A 15,970-nucleotide genomic window follows, 5' to 3' on the forward strand; every position below is an offset into this window, starting at 1 on the left:
ACCTGATACCGATCTTTAATATTTCTCTCTAACGTTTCGCGATACTTGGGATCCCCGAAAAATTTCCTATATTCGGCCACAAATTTATCCCATGACGTCCATTTATTTTCCCGCGTCTCGTACCAATGGGCCGCGATTCCGTCTAAACATACCGGTAGGCAACGTAATAAATTTTTATCCACGATATTGCAATATTTCCGTTGTTTCATTAGGCAATCCAGGAAGGATTCCGAATCCTCTCCTGGTGCCCCGGAACATTTTTTTCGCCATTTACGCATTATTTCTGCGGTTGGCGTCCCCCGGTAAAATAATTCACGTGATACGTTCGCCGGCATCGGTCTAGAATGACTCGGATTTATTCCGGATACGAGGTGTGAGGGGTATTGCATCGGTTCATTTCCACGATATTCCGGCATCGGCTCTTCCGCGCGAAAATCCGGCACCGGTAAAATAATGTTTTTCGGCGGTGATCTTTCCGTCCAAGCATTATTTTCAATATTGGGTTCTACGTCGGACAAAGGCCATTCATCCGACGCTTCCCCGTAGACCGACTTTGTTTCCCCCTCGTCCCCCTCGTCACGTTCCGGTTTGAGCATCTCGCTCATCTGTTTCGTATTTCCCGAGTCGCTTACTATCGCTTCGTTTGGTTTTGCAGGCAAGGCCATAAATTCCCGGTCTGTTTGTGTTTTGGTTACCTCGCTCGGGCGAGGCGACCCCGGCTGATGGCCTTGCCGCGGTACGCGTACGAACAATAGATGCCTTGTCCCCAATCGGCAACTGAAAAACTATCTCTAAATTCCTCGCTAATGTATCGGGTGTGTTCGCGTGTTTCGAAATTGTATCCCGGTAGCACGAATTTATCCTCTGTTACGGTGAAATGGCTGGTTTTCGCGAAAGAACGCCGTATTTCACTTTCGCGATTGAATACTTGAAGATTTCGGGAATTCGAAGTTGCTTTTTATTTTGAAAGTTGGATCGGCGAGACGTGCCGTAGCAGAGGTGATCGTCGACTGTCGGGTACACGAGTTTGGGGTCTTATATATTAATGGGTAATCTTGTTTGGGGTACAAAGGTTTGGGACTGTTTCATGGTTCAAAGTGTTGGGTGCTGAATCGGTTGTGGACTTGGGCCTGGTGACGTGTTGAGAGGGCTGTTGTCTTGGCCTTATCGGGCCGTGACACCTCCGCTACGCGCGGCTTTTCCCAGCAATTTTTACAACGTTAATTATAATTTGTCGCTAAGTCCGAGTTGTCTCGCTAATCGTTCTCGCTTTTTTTTTCTCTCGCGTCATAATTGCGCCAATTTGTCGTTTCGCGTTCGCGAATATTACTTTCGTACGTTTAACGATTACAAAGACGGCACGTGGTTCCCGACGACCCAAATTCTACGAGGCATTCTGTAGAACGTCCCTTCCATCACCGTAAATTACACACATAAATTACATATAACATATTAAATACATGGTACGTTTCAATATCATATTGTCAATTTCATTTCAATATCATTCAACGCAATTCAATAGGACATCAATGATAAAAAGAAAATTTAATAAGGCATGACAAATAATTTAGTTCAATATATCATCGTACATAATTCTCCACTTCATCAAGTATTATCTTTACATTATTACTTGCCTTGCCGACGACATAAATTAATCATGAAATTACAGATTTGCGGAAAATGTTACAAAATAAACTTTTCGGTACGGAACGAGCACTTTATTCCCGTCTAACGGATCGTCACTGACGTCTCGGAGGCCTCACCAGCATCCTTTTCCCCATCGTCCGGTGGCAGCAGAGGAATTAGTTTGTGCACCGGCCGACGAAATTGCGACGTGGCAGTGCGAACTGTCGCGACTCGAACGGAAGCGTCTGATCCCGGGTGCACGTTTACGACGCGAGCAAGTGGCCATTGCGTAGGCGGAAGGATTTCGCTTTTGATTAGGCAAAGGGCTCCGGCCTTGATCCGAGCCTTATACTTGAGCCATTTGACTCGAGGTTGCAGCAGGTTTAAGTATTCCCGAGACCAGCGCTTCCAGAAGTGTCGCTGCATCTGCTGGACTAGTTGCCACCGGGATAAGCGAGATGCGGGAAGGTCCGCGAGGCTGAGATTCGGAATCGCCGTGAGCGGTTCCCCGATCAAGAAGTGACCAGGTGTTAAAGCCACTGGGCCATCGGGGTCGTCGGACAAAGGCATTAAGGGTTGGGAATTGAGGCAAGCCTCGATACCGGTCAGGAGCGTGGTCAGCTTCTCGAAGGTCAGTCGCTGCTCGCCGATGATCCTGCGGAGGTGATGCTTCACGGATTCTACGGCAGCCTCCCAGATTCCGCCGAAGTGTGGAGCCGATGGGGGATTAAATCTCCAGATGATGCCCTCACGAGAGGCTGCGACAAATGGGCCTCCCCCCTGGTTCTCTGATTCTCGAAGAAGTGCCCGAAGTTCGTGATTGGCGCCGACGAAGTTCCGCCCGCAGTCGCTGTACAACTCGGCGCAACGACCTCGCCGTGCCGTGAATCGCCGTAGAGCGCCCAGGAATGATTCGTTGGACCCGTCGGACGCAGCCTCCAGATGCACAGCCTTCGTGGAGAGGCAGATAAAGACAGCGATGTACCCCTTCGAGGTACGCTGACCACGTCCACGACCGGCTCGGAGCTGGATTGGTCCCGCGTAGTCAATCCCAGATCTGAAAAAGGGACGACATGGAGTCACTCGATTTACCGGAAGATTTCCCATTTTGGGTAGGGCGGTTTGCCCTCTCCAGCGTCTGCAGGTGGTGCATCGTCTGATACAGGACTTGACCATTGGACGACCCTTTAGTATCCAGCACTCCTGACGCAGAGTGGCGAGCGTCAGATGATTCCCCCCATGGAGACATCGCTTGTGCGCAGCGTCGACTCACAACCTGGCCAAGGGTGAGTCATCGGGTAGGATGGCGGGATGCTTCCTGTCATAGGCAAGGTTGGAAACCTGAAGGCGGCCCCCAACGCGCAGCACTCCGTCTGCATCCAGGAACGGGCTGAGTCTGGCCAACCGGCTCTTGGCTGGGACTGGTTGGCTCTTCCGGAGCGCCCGAATATCCTCCTCGAAGTGTGAAGCCTGCTTCAGCCGCAAGAGGATGAGTTGGCACGCGCGTACTTCCGAGGCTGTGAGGGTTGACTCTCCGTTTTTTCTCCCAGGAATCCAACGACGACACCAGGCCAGAACTCGGAGCAGGCGAGACAGGTTAGAGAACCGCTCGATCAAGGAACCGGAAGGGCTCTCTAACCTGCGAACCACGTGGTGCACTGCGAGCTCAGTTCCTTCGTCGCTAGCCTCCTGGTCCGCTGAGGCAAGAGGGTGGCCGGGTGAGCTATTCGGGTCCTCGCCACCACAGATCGAAGCTTGGAAGCTCCGATGGATACAAACATAAAGAATAACTCCAAGGTACATGGTAGGATCCGGACGGATTATTTCATCCGAAAAAAGTAATTGTTATAGGTCATATAACATATAAAATATAAGGGAAAGTTAAACCGAAAAACTATTTATTTTAATTCTCTCGTAATGAAATTAGACCATTTATAACGTATTATAAATTTATTTTGAGATAGAGTTCTCTCGCAATTCGAATAGTAAAGAGCTACAAGGTGCGGGTCGATATATCGGCTCTGGCACTAAAAGGGTTAAAATAGTTATCGCTCAATACGATTGCGCACGTACACATTGCGCACATATCTTTTGGACACAGTATGATTGGACACAAGAAGAATCGGAAACGTTTCAATTGCGCACACGAAAAATCGGACACATCTCAATTGCGCACAAATAGAATTGGAAACATATTTATTGCGCACACATAAAACTGGACACAAGCGAATCGCGAACAAATAGAAATGCGCACACTAATTTTAGACAGTGATGGAAATGCGGCCAAGTCGTGATTAATTTCGGATTATGTGCGCTTGATGTTAAGTATCAAATCCATGTTTAGGATTTCCTGTGATGAATCTGTAAAATTAACCGAAACTAATTAATATTTGAAGTGTTAAAATGAATGATTTTTAGAGTCTGTAGTAAATGTTAGGGTTAGGGTTAAAGTTAGTTGTTAGGGTTATTTGTTCGCAATTCGCTTGTGTCCAGTTTTATCTGTGCGCAATAAATATGTTTCCAATTCTATTTATGCGCAATTGAGATGTGTCCGATTCTTCGTGTGCGCAATTGAAACGTGACCAATTCTTCTTGTGTCCAATCATACTGTGTCCAAAAGATATGTGCGCAATGTGTACGTGCGCAATCGTATTGAGCGCAACTGAAGGCCTCTCGCTCTGAGTGTCCCAATATTACTGTGAGCGACTATATTTGTTTTGTTTCTTTTTCTGTGTGGTGCAGCAGAATACTAGTGCAAAGTTAGCAGAATACTAGTGTTCGTCTGTGTTTGAAGTAGACAACTATTGTTGGGTTAGGTTTTGAGTACTTTTTGACGTCATTATGTGTTATTAAAAAACAAAACAAAAACCATTATTTATTAACCGAAATCTAAACCAAACTCAAAACCCAACCCAAACCTAACTCAAAAATTAATCTAAATGCAATCCAAACCTAACCCAATCTGATTTTTATAACATCGTTATTCGGATCTGGTCAACAACTACCACAAAATACAGTCAGTCAAAAAAGTCTCCGTACAGAGACTGTGAGCGTGTAAATTTATTTCCTTTGTTAACGGTTCAGCTGAATGTTTACAAATAACTCTCAAGGAAACACTCTATGGTTAAGTACAATTTAGTTGCTTGGCTGTTAGCAAGAATAAAAGACGTTTTCGCGAAATAATTTCTCCCCAAATGGAAGTACCACTTGCGACCAGAGATTTAACTATAAAATTAAGAGAAGATGGATTATCTATTAGAAAAATGGGTCAAATAGTAAAAAGGACAAATTCTTCAGTACAATATATTCTTGAGAAATACGCAAAAACTAAATCTATTAAAAGTTTACAACGTACAGGTCGACCACAGAAATTAGAAACTAATCATAAACGTGCAATCCTACGAACAATTCGTTGCGATCCACAAACGAGTGCACCAAAATTGGCCAGTATGATAGAAAATGATTATAATATAAAAGTAGTGCCCGAAACTATTCGAAATGTTATAAGAAAGGCTGGATACAACAACGGTCGTGTACAACCAGGACAAAACCGTTCGTAGGCGTTCGGAGGCGTGCGAGCCCTCCCCGGATTGGCTCGGCGGCCAGGGTTCTTTGGGGAGGGGATAAGGTGGTTAATAAAGTACGCGTGCTCTTAGTAAAAATGAAAAGAGTTTATTTTATTCTAAGGTTGCTCGGGATTTCCCGTAGGGCGGCTGTCGGTCCGCCTCTCGGCTGGTCTATAGTAACAAATGAGGGTGGATACCCGATCAATAACCCGACAGAATAACCCCAAAGAGTGATACAATAGAATAATTAACCTAAGCGATTTACCTTAATAATTACGGAAACTTAACCTATACGTGAGGAGCAACGGAGCTCCGAATCGGCGGAGCGAGACAGGTTCTCGTAACGGGGACGGAATCCCGACGGAGCGTCGCCCACCGGTGGACGACGGAGTAAATGAACGGTGTGCGGTTCGGTCGCGAGCAACGTGGCTCCGAAATGCCTCGTGGGTACGGCACGCGGAGCGCCGAATTCTCGGCGATGGTGTTCGGGATCCTCCGCGGCTCAGCAGGTGTTCGTGAATTGTGTCGTGTTCCTTTGTCGGCTGAGCTCGCGGGGCGCAGAGAATTTCGTCTACGGATCGGCGGGACGCCCCGTTTGTCGTCCCCGATCCACCGCGGCACGAATTCGTACGTACGGACGTAGACCCAATACGTACCGCTCGATGCCAGCGTGGTTACTCGTCCTCGGTAGTACACCGCGGGACAAGCTCCGCACGCTGCTGCGGCGGGTCGAAGACTAAACTCGCGGTGCGCGAGGCACGATCGCGGATCGGAAGACAGGAATACTGGATTCGGGAGCGGGTCACGAGGAGTGGGGAGAACGGGGCGGAGTGTCGCAACGACGGTGCACTGAAAAGTACTGCCGCCTCCGCGACCGCCTCCCAGGGCTTGCTCGCGGTTTCGGCTTTCTTCGTACGGGACGTAGACCCGCTTACGCTTACGGCCGATCCCGGCGCTTCCTCGTGTTTGCTCGGTCGTAAACCGTGGCTCGCACGTATCCACGCGGCTGCGAGAAGTCCTGGCCTGGGGTGTTACCCCGAGAGCTGCTCCAGGCCAACTCCGCTCTCGGTGGATTTCGTCGCGATCTTTATAGCCCGATCGCGGACCTCGTGTGCTCGTTCGCGAATCGTCGGCATTCGCCGTTTGGTCCGAGCTCGGGCCGAATTCGCGAATTGGCGTGCGGCGGGTTCCCGACGCTGATTGGCGCCTGGTCCGTAACTGCGGAGTCGCAACGAGACTCCGAATACGTCTCGTTGCAAAGGTAATAAAAGAAAACGTTTGGATTTGCAAAGGCACACGTTAATAAGGATCAAAGCTTTTGGAATAATGTTATATTTAGTGATGAATGTAAATTTACTATTTTTACTTCGGATGGAAATGTTAAAGTGTGGAGAAAACCAAATGAACAGATGAAACTCAAAAATTTATTCCCATCGTTTAAACACGGAGGCGGCAGCGTAATGGTGTGGGGGTGTATGAGTGCAGCAGGAGTGGGAAATTTAGTCTTTATTGAGGGTATAATGGATCAGCATAAATATTTGAACATTTTGAAAGAAAATTTAAAAACCAATGCCAGAAAATTACATCTTGAAGAGTCGTTTATCTTCCAGCTGATCACTAATTAACAAATTATGAATAATAGTGTTACATGTACGGAGACTTTTTTGACCTCGTTTTCGTTGAGTTTTACTTTTGCCTTTGTTTATTTGTTAACAAATAAATGTAATATAGCTTTTTTTGCACTGTTAATAAATGTTATGTTTGTGAACATAATAACGCAAGAATTATTTATTTATTACCATTTCCTTTAAAATTATGCAACTTTAAATAAATTCTTGTACGGTGTACGGAGACTTTTTTGACTGACTGTTAGAGATTTATCGAGGAATCGAGAGGAGGCGGACGGGGTTCGCAAACTTCGAACTCAAATCTAACCTTTTTATATATATCTCTGTATTTTTAACCATGTTCGGTAACGAACAACACTGTACAAAACTGTAAATACACGACTCAGAGGAGTGGATCAACGGCGCGTGCGCGACGTCGTTCCTGCGTCCCCTCCCGCGCCCCGCGAGTCCCGGGTGGATCGAGCAGCTCGGTGGCCCTCGCGGGCCGCGCGGGGGACGGGCGTCAGGAGCGATCGATCTAACGGCCGATCAACGCAGTCTTTCTGTATTATCGACAATCGACAGGTCTCAAGCGTGTTTATCTCTGTATTCCTTGCGATCCTCGTTTCGTCGGACTTTTTCCTGACACTCTGTTTCTGCGAACTGACGGTAATCTTTCAACACCGTGAAAGATCCGAAGAGTTCGTAACACTGACTGTATATAAAAGTCTATAATTTTTAGTAAAGTAAAATTCAGCTGATAATTAAGAAACCAAACCTTCATCATCACTTATGTATTTAAAAAATAAATAGAAAGGTGACTATGTTAGCCATCCGGTCGCTGCTGGTAACGCACGCCGGCCGTCCGAGGCTGTACATATATCGCGGTGCAGCATTTACTTCAAATAATTTTAATTTTGTCAATGTTAAAGTGTTAAAGTGCTTTTTCGACAACTGGACCATGAAAGGGATATTTGGAGCTATCTCCTTATTTTTTCAAATTTCTCTCATTTTCATCAGTTTGTTAGTTGTAGTCTTATAATTTATTATAATGTGTTTATAGTAAATAATTCATTTAAATGTAAATTAGAACAGAACACGACTTCGAAAATAGTTTGTCGCTAAATGATGATTGTTTGGTTTCTTATTTATTTGAAAAGTTCACACGGTATATGGATTGTTTGTCACTTACCTATTCAGCTGTAATCTTCTTCTGTTGTATCTTTTCGTTGAGATGCGAAGCTTTTTGGACGATGCAGTCGCCTTGAATGCTCGCTTGGCCGCCGTTTTTCCCGCGTGCTTAGCAGAAGACGAAATACCAGACTCCATTTTTCCACAGTTTTCACACTTTTTCACAAAAACTCCAAACTATACACACTCCCGCTGACAGGCCAGTTCTGGCATAAAGCGTAATAAATAAAAAAAAAAAACTACACACACTCGCGTCACCACAAGTCCGTACACTTATCTTTCCGCGCTGTGTATAAATTGTTTAACAAATGAAACAGGAGTGATTCGCACGCGATACGAATGCGTTCCTGTCCATCAGTAAACTGAACGAAACAAACAACGCCTCAATTAGCTGTTGCCAGTTGCGTCATCGCCCCCCCCCCCCCCCGCTACCATCAAATGTGACTTGGCGACGCTAGAACCTACCCCACTGATTCCGTTGGTGCACCAACGTTCCGTTGGTCTTTCGCTGTTGATTTGTTTATCTGTGTATACTAAAATATGTGTTGTATTTTTTAAACAATTTTTTTCATTTTTTCGGTATAGCCACCTACGATGTTCAAAAGTAACCCCCGAATCAAATTGATTTGTAGTCACACCGTGCCGAACAAAAAATTACGATAAAATTCATGGATATTCTACTTACTAGCATACATGAGTGAGATTTTTTTCCGAATTTTAGGTGGAAAAATCGATTTTTACACAAATCCGAAAGCATAAAATGCCCGATTTTATATCAAACTTCTCGGTTGACCCCCTTATAAGTTTCAGAGATACCGGTTTTATAAAAATTTAGTAGTTGGATATTATTGAAACAGTTGTTTTTAATTCTTATCAGAATTTTTGTAAATTGCATGAAAATGAATTTTTTCGTTGCCTTCTTTCCTGTTTACAAGCGTATTATGAGATAATAAACGTTTTTATATTCGGAAAAATAATGCACAAACTTAAAAATGCAATATAAAATATTTTATTTGCCCTATGTTTCAATATATCAACATGACTCCCAACAGTTTCGTCATTTTGAAAATAATATCTAACTACTGAATTTTTATAAAACTGGTATTTCTAAAACTTTGTAACAGACCTGGCCGCGCCAGGCCTGTTCCTAGCCGTACGCGCCCCGAACTCGAACCGCCCCGAATACGACCAACGGATACCGAGATCCGTCGGTACCCGCGAGCCCCCCCCCCCCCCCGCGATCCCCGCACCACCGAACCGATCTTGGTGGGAACCGGAACCCGCCATGATGCGATACCGTCGCGCCGGATGCGTGACGACACCGGAAAAACCGGCCGCGAACCGTACCGCACCGCACCCCCTCGCCTAGCAAGACGAGAGATACGAGCCGGAAAACGCTCTCTTTGGCTTTCCGCCACGTTCGCGTACAGACGTGCTTTTCCGATAAGATCGCTAGCCGCCGATACTGATCGCCCGATCACGACCGGAACCGTTCTCCGCGACGCCGAGAAGCCGAACGTTAACCCGAGCCGCTAGCGTATATTCTGTCCGCGGAATTATAACCGCGAGTGGTGCCGAAGTATCCGCGCGAGTAGGTAGTCTATGCCGGTTCTAACTCAATAAGCGAGGGTGGTCATTTTCTAGCGGGGTTAGGGGGGGGGTAATCGCGCGGGGCGTGGCGTCATCGCTGCCTTATCGGGCGGGGCGTGACGTTATCGCTGCCTTATCATTTCCGCCGGCGGCCATTATGCCGTCGGCCATTTTTATTATATTTGGCGTTATCGCTGCCTTATCATTTCCGCCGGCGGCCATTATGTCGTCGGCCATTTTTATTATATTTGGCGGGAGATTGTTTAGCTCTTGCGGACGGCCATTTTTCCCGACCGCCATTTTTATTATAGTATTTGGACGGGAGATAGAGAGACTGTTTCTCTCGCTCTTACGTCTTCTTACCGCACAGCCATTTATTCGCTCTTGCCGGCGGCCATTTTTGCCGTCGGCCATTTTTATTATATTTGGGCGCCATTTTTATTATATTTGGGCCACCATTTTATTATGTTTGGCGGGAGATGGAGGGACTGTTTTTCCCGCTCTTACGTCTTCTTACCGCACAGCCATTTATTCGCTCTTGCTGCCGGCCACTTTTATTATATTTGGCCGACCATTTTTATTATGCCGGCGACCATTTTTATTATATTTGACCGGTCATTTTTATTATGCCGGCGACCATTTTTATTATATTTGACCGGTCATTTTTATTATATTTGGCGGGAGATAGAGGGACTGTTTCTCTCGCTCTTACGTCTTCTTACCGCACAGCCATTTATTCGCTCTGGCCGCCGGCCACTTTTATTATATTTGGTCGACCATTTTTATTATGCCAGCGACCATTTTTATTATATTTGACCGGTCATTTTTATTATATTTGGCGGGAGATAGAGAGACTGTTTCTCTCTCGCTCTTGCATCTTCTGTAGAACAGCTAGATAGTTGCCTCACGCGCCGAGACGACTGCGTGCGCTGCGGTCGAGCACATGCGGGAGTGGGGGCGGCTGAAGAGTCAGTCCGCTGCAGCCTTACCTCGAGGCAACATCTCTGCGCTCGAGAACGCACCTTTATGTATCCGTTGTTACTTCTCAGGAAATACAGTTACCATTTTCTAACCTACGTATGTTCGTACATTCCTGACCAGAGTCCATCTCCTACAACTTCAGAAGTGGGATACGCGAAAGAACGTGGAAGAAAATTTTACGTGGGAAGAACAATTTACGTTTTACGGGAATTTCGGCAGCGCGTGTTGAAGTTACGTTTTACCGGTGTGCACCTTATGCATTATGTGTAGCATTGGATTTACATAAGTAGACAAATACACGAGCTAAGAGTAATCAGGATTTATCCATCCTGTAGGCGAAGAACATTTATAACGTGGGAAAACGCAACGACCGTTCGTTGTTTGGGCGTCGAAGGTCGAGAACGTTCGGTGTCCGTTGTGTTGTGTGTGCGCGCAGAGTAACCTTGACGGCGTAGCAAACGTCCGCGAGTGTTTGGGACGGTTGAGGCTGTGCCGCGCTGTACGATATTTGCGAATATTATTGCGACCAACTTTCGGCTCTTATGATCACTGAGTGCGCGTGTTATTTGGTGCTAACGGTGTAAGAGACTGGTTGAACGGATCTTGCACAGTGCAATTACGTGTAATCGAACTTTCGAAGTAATTTGTTAATTGTTGAACGATCGTCGCCAAAAAAAAAAAAAAAAGAGGGAAAAGAAATGGCGGAAGTGGAGAATCGGTTTACAGTAGCACAACTTAAAAGAAAATTAAGACGTCGAAATCTACCACAGACAGGATTGAAGTCGGAATTAATAGCTCGATTAACGGAAGCAGATCCGGAGGAAGGGTGGAAGACGGTGGACGATTCTGACGAAGAGGACGACACCAACGAGAATCAGCGTCGACGGGAACGAGACGAAAACGAGCGTTTACGCCGCGAACTCGAGCTTATGCAAAGAGAACGAGATGTCGCGCAACGAGAAGCAGAAGTTGCTCGACGGGAACTGATGCTGGCAACCGCAGAGAATTCAGCGAATGCACTACGGGGGAATACGTCACAACAATTACGTGCTGACGTTAAAGGCATCGGAGAATTATTAGGTGAGTTTGACGGATCGAACCGCTATTATGAGGACTGGGAGAAGCAAGTTCGTCAGGTCAAAAGACTCTTCACGGTGGACGATGCTATCATGAAGATAATTATCAGCTCCAAACTGAAGGGCAAAGCGGAGAGCTGGTTTCGCTCGAAGTCAGAATATACCGAAATGCCTTTAGACGAATTGCTCACAACAATGAAAGACAGTTTCGATCAACGACCGAGCAAAGTGGACCGACTTAAGAAGTTCGAAGCAAGGACGTGGCAGACGACCGAGTCGTTTAACAATTATTATCACGAGAAACTTATTCTGAGCAATTTAGTGCCGATCGACGAAGTCGATCTGTTAGATTATTTGGTGGATGGGATACCCGATCAAATATTACGGAATCAGGCAAGGATGCAAAATTTCGCTAACGTGAAAGATTTGCTCAATGGATTCCGAAAGATCTCCCTTACAAATCGCGGTAAGAAGGATGCACCGCAAGGTGAGATACCGACAGCCGACAAAACAACGAACAAGTTGAAACCGGAGGTGAAAGGGCTGAAGACTTCGGTGAAGGAAGAGACCGGCGGAAAACCGATCAAGTGTTACAATTGTAACAAAGCGGGACACATTTCGAGAGACTGCTCGAAACCTCAACGAGAACGTGGATCGTGCTACAGCTGTGGAGAGATGGGACACGCTGTGAAGAATTGTCCAACTAGAGAGCCAAAGGAAACGCGGGAGAAATCCCAAGTGTCCAATGTATATGAGGATCCGGCAGAAGAAGACAGTGTTGAACACCGGAAGACAGTTACGTATGAAATAGAAAACTCTAGCCTACGGCGAGTGTTATGTTTGGACACACTTCTCGATACCGGTAGTCCGATTAGTTTTGTCAAAGATCGGTTTATTGAGAAGCACGGGCTTCTACCGTTGGATTCGTCGGATCGAGATTATTGCGGGTGTAAGAAGGTACAATTAGATTTCGTGGGAAAAGTTTACGCGACGGTCTCCATTGACGATATTACGAGAGAGCATCTTAGGATTTATGTAGTACCTGAAGACACGTCGGTGACGCCAGCTCTCTTAGGTCGCGATATATTGCGTAAATTCGGTATTCGGTTGACGCTACCGAAGGACGATTGTACTTGGAGGGAAATGTTGAATATCGACATAATCGAAAACGGAAATTCTTTAGTAGACGATCTGCAAATAAACTCAGCGATACCTTACGAAGCGAAATCCGAGCTGAAACAAACCTTTCAAGAAAATTACGTAAATTATCCGAGACCGCGGGAGCCAAAAACGAGGGCCGAATTGAATTTGAGATTAGAAAACCCGAAACCATTTTACTGTACCCCGCGTAAACTCGCTTATGATGAGAAAGAAAAGCTTCGGGTGATTTTGGACGAATTATTAGAGAAAGGGTACATTCAGAATAGCAACTCCGAATTCGCTTCACCCATAGTCTTAGCGAAAAAGAAAAACGGGAAATTACGGATGTGTGTGGACTTTCGTGTTCTTAACAAAGCAACGGCAAGAGATAACTATCCTATGCCTCTGATCGAGGATCAGCTAGCAATTGTGGGGAACAAAAAATATTACACACTATTAGATTTAAAAGACGGATTTCACCATGTTCAAGTCGCGAAAGAATCGGTGAAATACACTTCATTCGTAACCCCATTAGGTCAGTACGAGTGGTTAAGAATGCCTTTCGGGCTGCGTACAGCGCCAGCGACATTTCAACGGTATATAAATACTATTTTAACCGAATTTACGAGAGCCGGTGATATGGCGATTTACATGGATGATATATTGATAGCTACTCAGACAATAGACCATCATTTAGAAATACTTGAACGCGTATTTAAGACACTTGCAGAAAATCTATTGGAGTTGCGAATCGAAAAGTGTTATTTCCTTCAGACGGAAGTGGAATATCTTGGGTATATGGTTTCCGAACAGGGTATAAAACCGACAAGAAGTGGTATCGAAGCAGTTGACAATTTTCCGATTCCCAGAAGCACACGCGACGTGCGTAGCTTCCTCGGACTTTGTTCATATTTTAGGAAATTTATTGAACACTTCGCGTCTATGGCCAAACCCCTTTATGATGTGACAAAAGCAAACACAACGTTTCATTTCGGAGAAGCGGAATACCAAGCATTTAAGACACTTAAAGCGAAGCTTACGGAAGCTCCGATTTTAGCGATTTATAACCCAAACGACCAAACGGAACTACATTGCGACGCGAGTTCTGCAGGTTACGGGGCGGCTCTTATGCAAAAGAAATCAGATGGTAAGATGCATCCCGTATTTTATTACTCAAGACGAACGACAGAAAGCGAATCAAAATTGCACAGTTTTGAGCTCGAGACGCTCGCGATAATTTATGCTTTAGAACGTTTTCGGATTTATCTACAGGGACTAAAATTTAAAATCATGACCGACTGTAGCGCGGTCGCGATGACACTTAAGAAAAAGGACGTCAATCGCAGAATCGAAAGATGGGCGATTGCGTTGCTCAATTATGATTACGAATTAAAATACCGACCCGGTACGCGCATGCGTCATGTGGATGCACTTAGCCGAACCGTCGGTGTAATAGAAGAAAATCCCTTTGAATGGAACGTCACGATATGTCAAGGACAAGATCCTAAAATTGTCAAGATTCGGGCTCAATTAGAACAATCCGAAGACAAGTTTTATGAGATGAGGAACGGACTTGTGTATCGTAAGTACGGTGACAAATTATTGTTTTACGTGCCGGAACAGATGGAGAGAAACGTCTTGTATCGGTATCACGATGAGTTAGGTCATTTAGGAACCGAGAAGACAGCTCAAGCGATTCTCGAAAACTATTGGTTTCCGAAGCTCCGCGAAAGGGTAAACTGTCACATTAAAAATTGTCTCAAATGTATTACGTTTACGCCAGTCAGTGGGAAAGTCGAGGGTTTGCTTCATTCGATTCTAAAGGGCAATGTCCCTTTTGGTACTATTCACGTCGATCATCTAGGTCCGATCGATAAGAAACGATTAGTGAAGCAGCATCTATTAGTCGTAATAGATTCCTTTACGAAATTCGTGAAACTCTACGCGACGAAGACGACTTCTAGTAAGGAGGCAATCAGCAGCCTACAACAATATTTTGATCATTATTCGCGTCCGAAGGCGATAATCACGGATAGAGGTAGTTGTTTCACTAGCATGGAGTTCGAAAATTTCATGAGTAGCAATGGAATTCACCACATTAAGATTGCTACAGGCTCACCTCAGGCTAATGGCCAGGTGGAACGGGTCAATCGAACTTTGACCCCAATGTTAGCCAAACTGTCGGACGATTCAGCGGGGAAATATTGGTATAAGGTTATTGCCGATGTTGAGTACGCATTGAACAATTCGGTGAGTAGAGCCACGGGCGAGACACCGAGCCGGTTGTTGTTCGGCGTGCGACAGCGTGAAAAGTCCGCAGATAAATTACGCGAATATTTGGAAGACGAGAACGAGCCAAAACGATTAGATTTAGAAGAGACGCGCGAACGCGCATCCGATAGGATTTTACGATCGCAAGCGTATAATAAAGAATACGCAGATAAAAAGCGTATAGAAGCACATGAGTATTCCGTAGGTGATTTAGTTTCCATTAAGAACTTTGACAGTACGGCCGGAGCGGCACAGAAGCTCATACCTGTGTTCAAAGGACCGTACAAGGTTACTAGGAAACTCGATAACGACCGATATGCGATTACCGATGTGGACGGCTTCCAAAACACGCAACGACCTTACAGTGGTGTCTGGCAAGCGGCAAATATTAGACCATGGCGCCAAGTATGAGATGAAAAAAGATGGACGAAAGTAATGTTGTTGTATTTTGTATGAATGAGTAAGTTACGATTCTGCTGTATAAAAATTTTAAGACCAAATGTATTCTGCCGAGGGCGTCAGATAGTCAGATATGGCCGAATGTAGAACAGCTAGATAGTTGCCTCACGCGCCGAGACGACTGCGTGCGCTGCGGTCGAGCACATGCGGGAGTGGGGGCGGCTGAAGAGTCAGTCCGCTGCAGCCTTACCTCGAGGCAACATCTCTGCGCTCGAGAACGCACCTTTATGTATCCGTTGTTACTTCTCAGGAAATACAGTTACCATTTTCTAACCTACGTATGTTCGTACATTCCTGACCAGAGTCCATCTCCTACACTTCTTACTAATTTTCGCGAGATGACGTCTCTCGTAGAACCACATCCTTTTGCAATCGCGTCAACGGTTTTTCATTATCACGTGTCAACGGTTTTTTCATTATCACAATGTTTTTAGACCACTTCCTTACGCTATTTATGATTTGT

The sequence above is a fragment of the Halictus rubicundus genome, unplaced genomic scaffold (assembly GCF_050948215.1).
Source record: "Halictus rubicundus isolate RS-2024b unplaced genomic scaffold, iyHalRubi1_principal scaffold0207, whole genome shotgun sequence".
NCBI classification, from domain to species: Eukaryota; Metazoa; Arthropoda; class Insecta; order Hymenoptera; family Halictidae; genus Halictus; species Halictus rubicundus.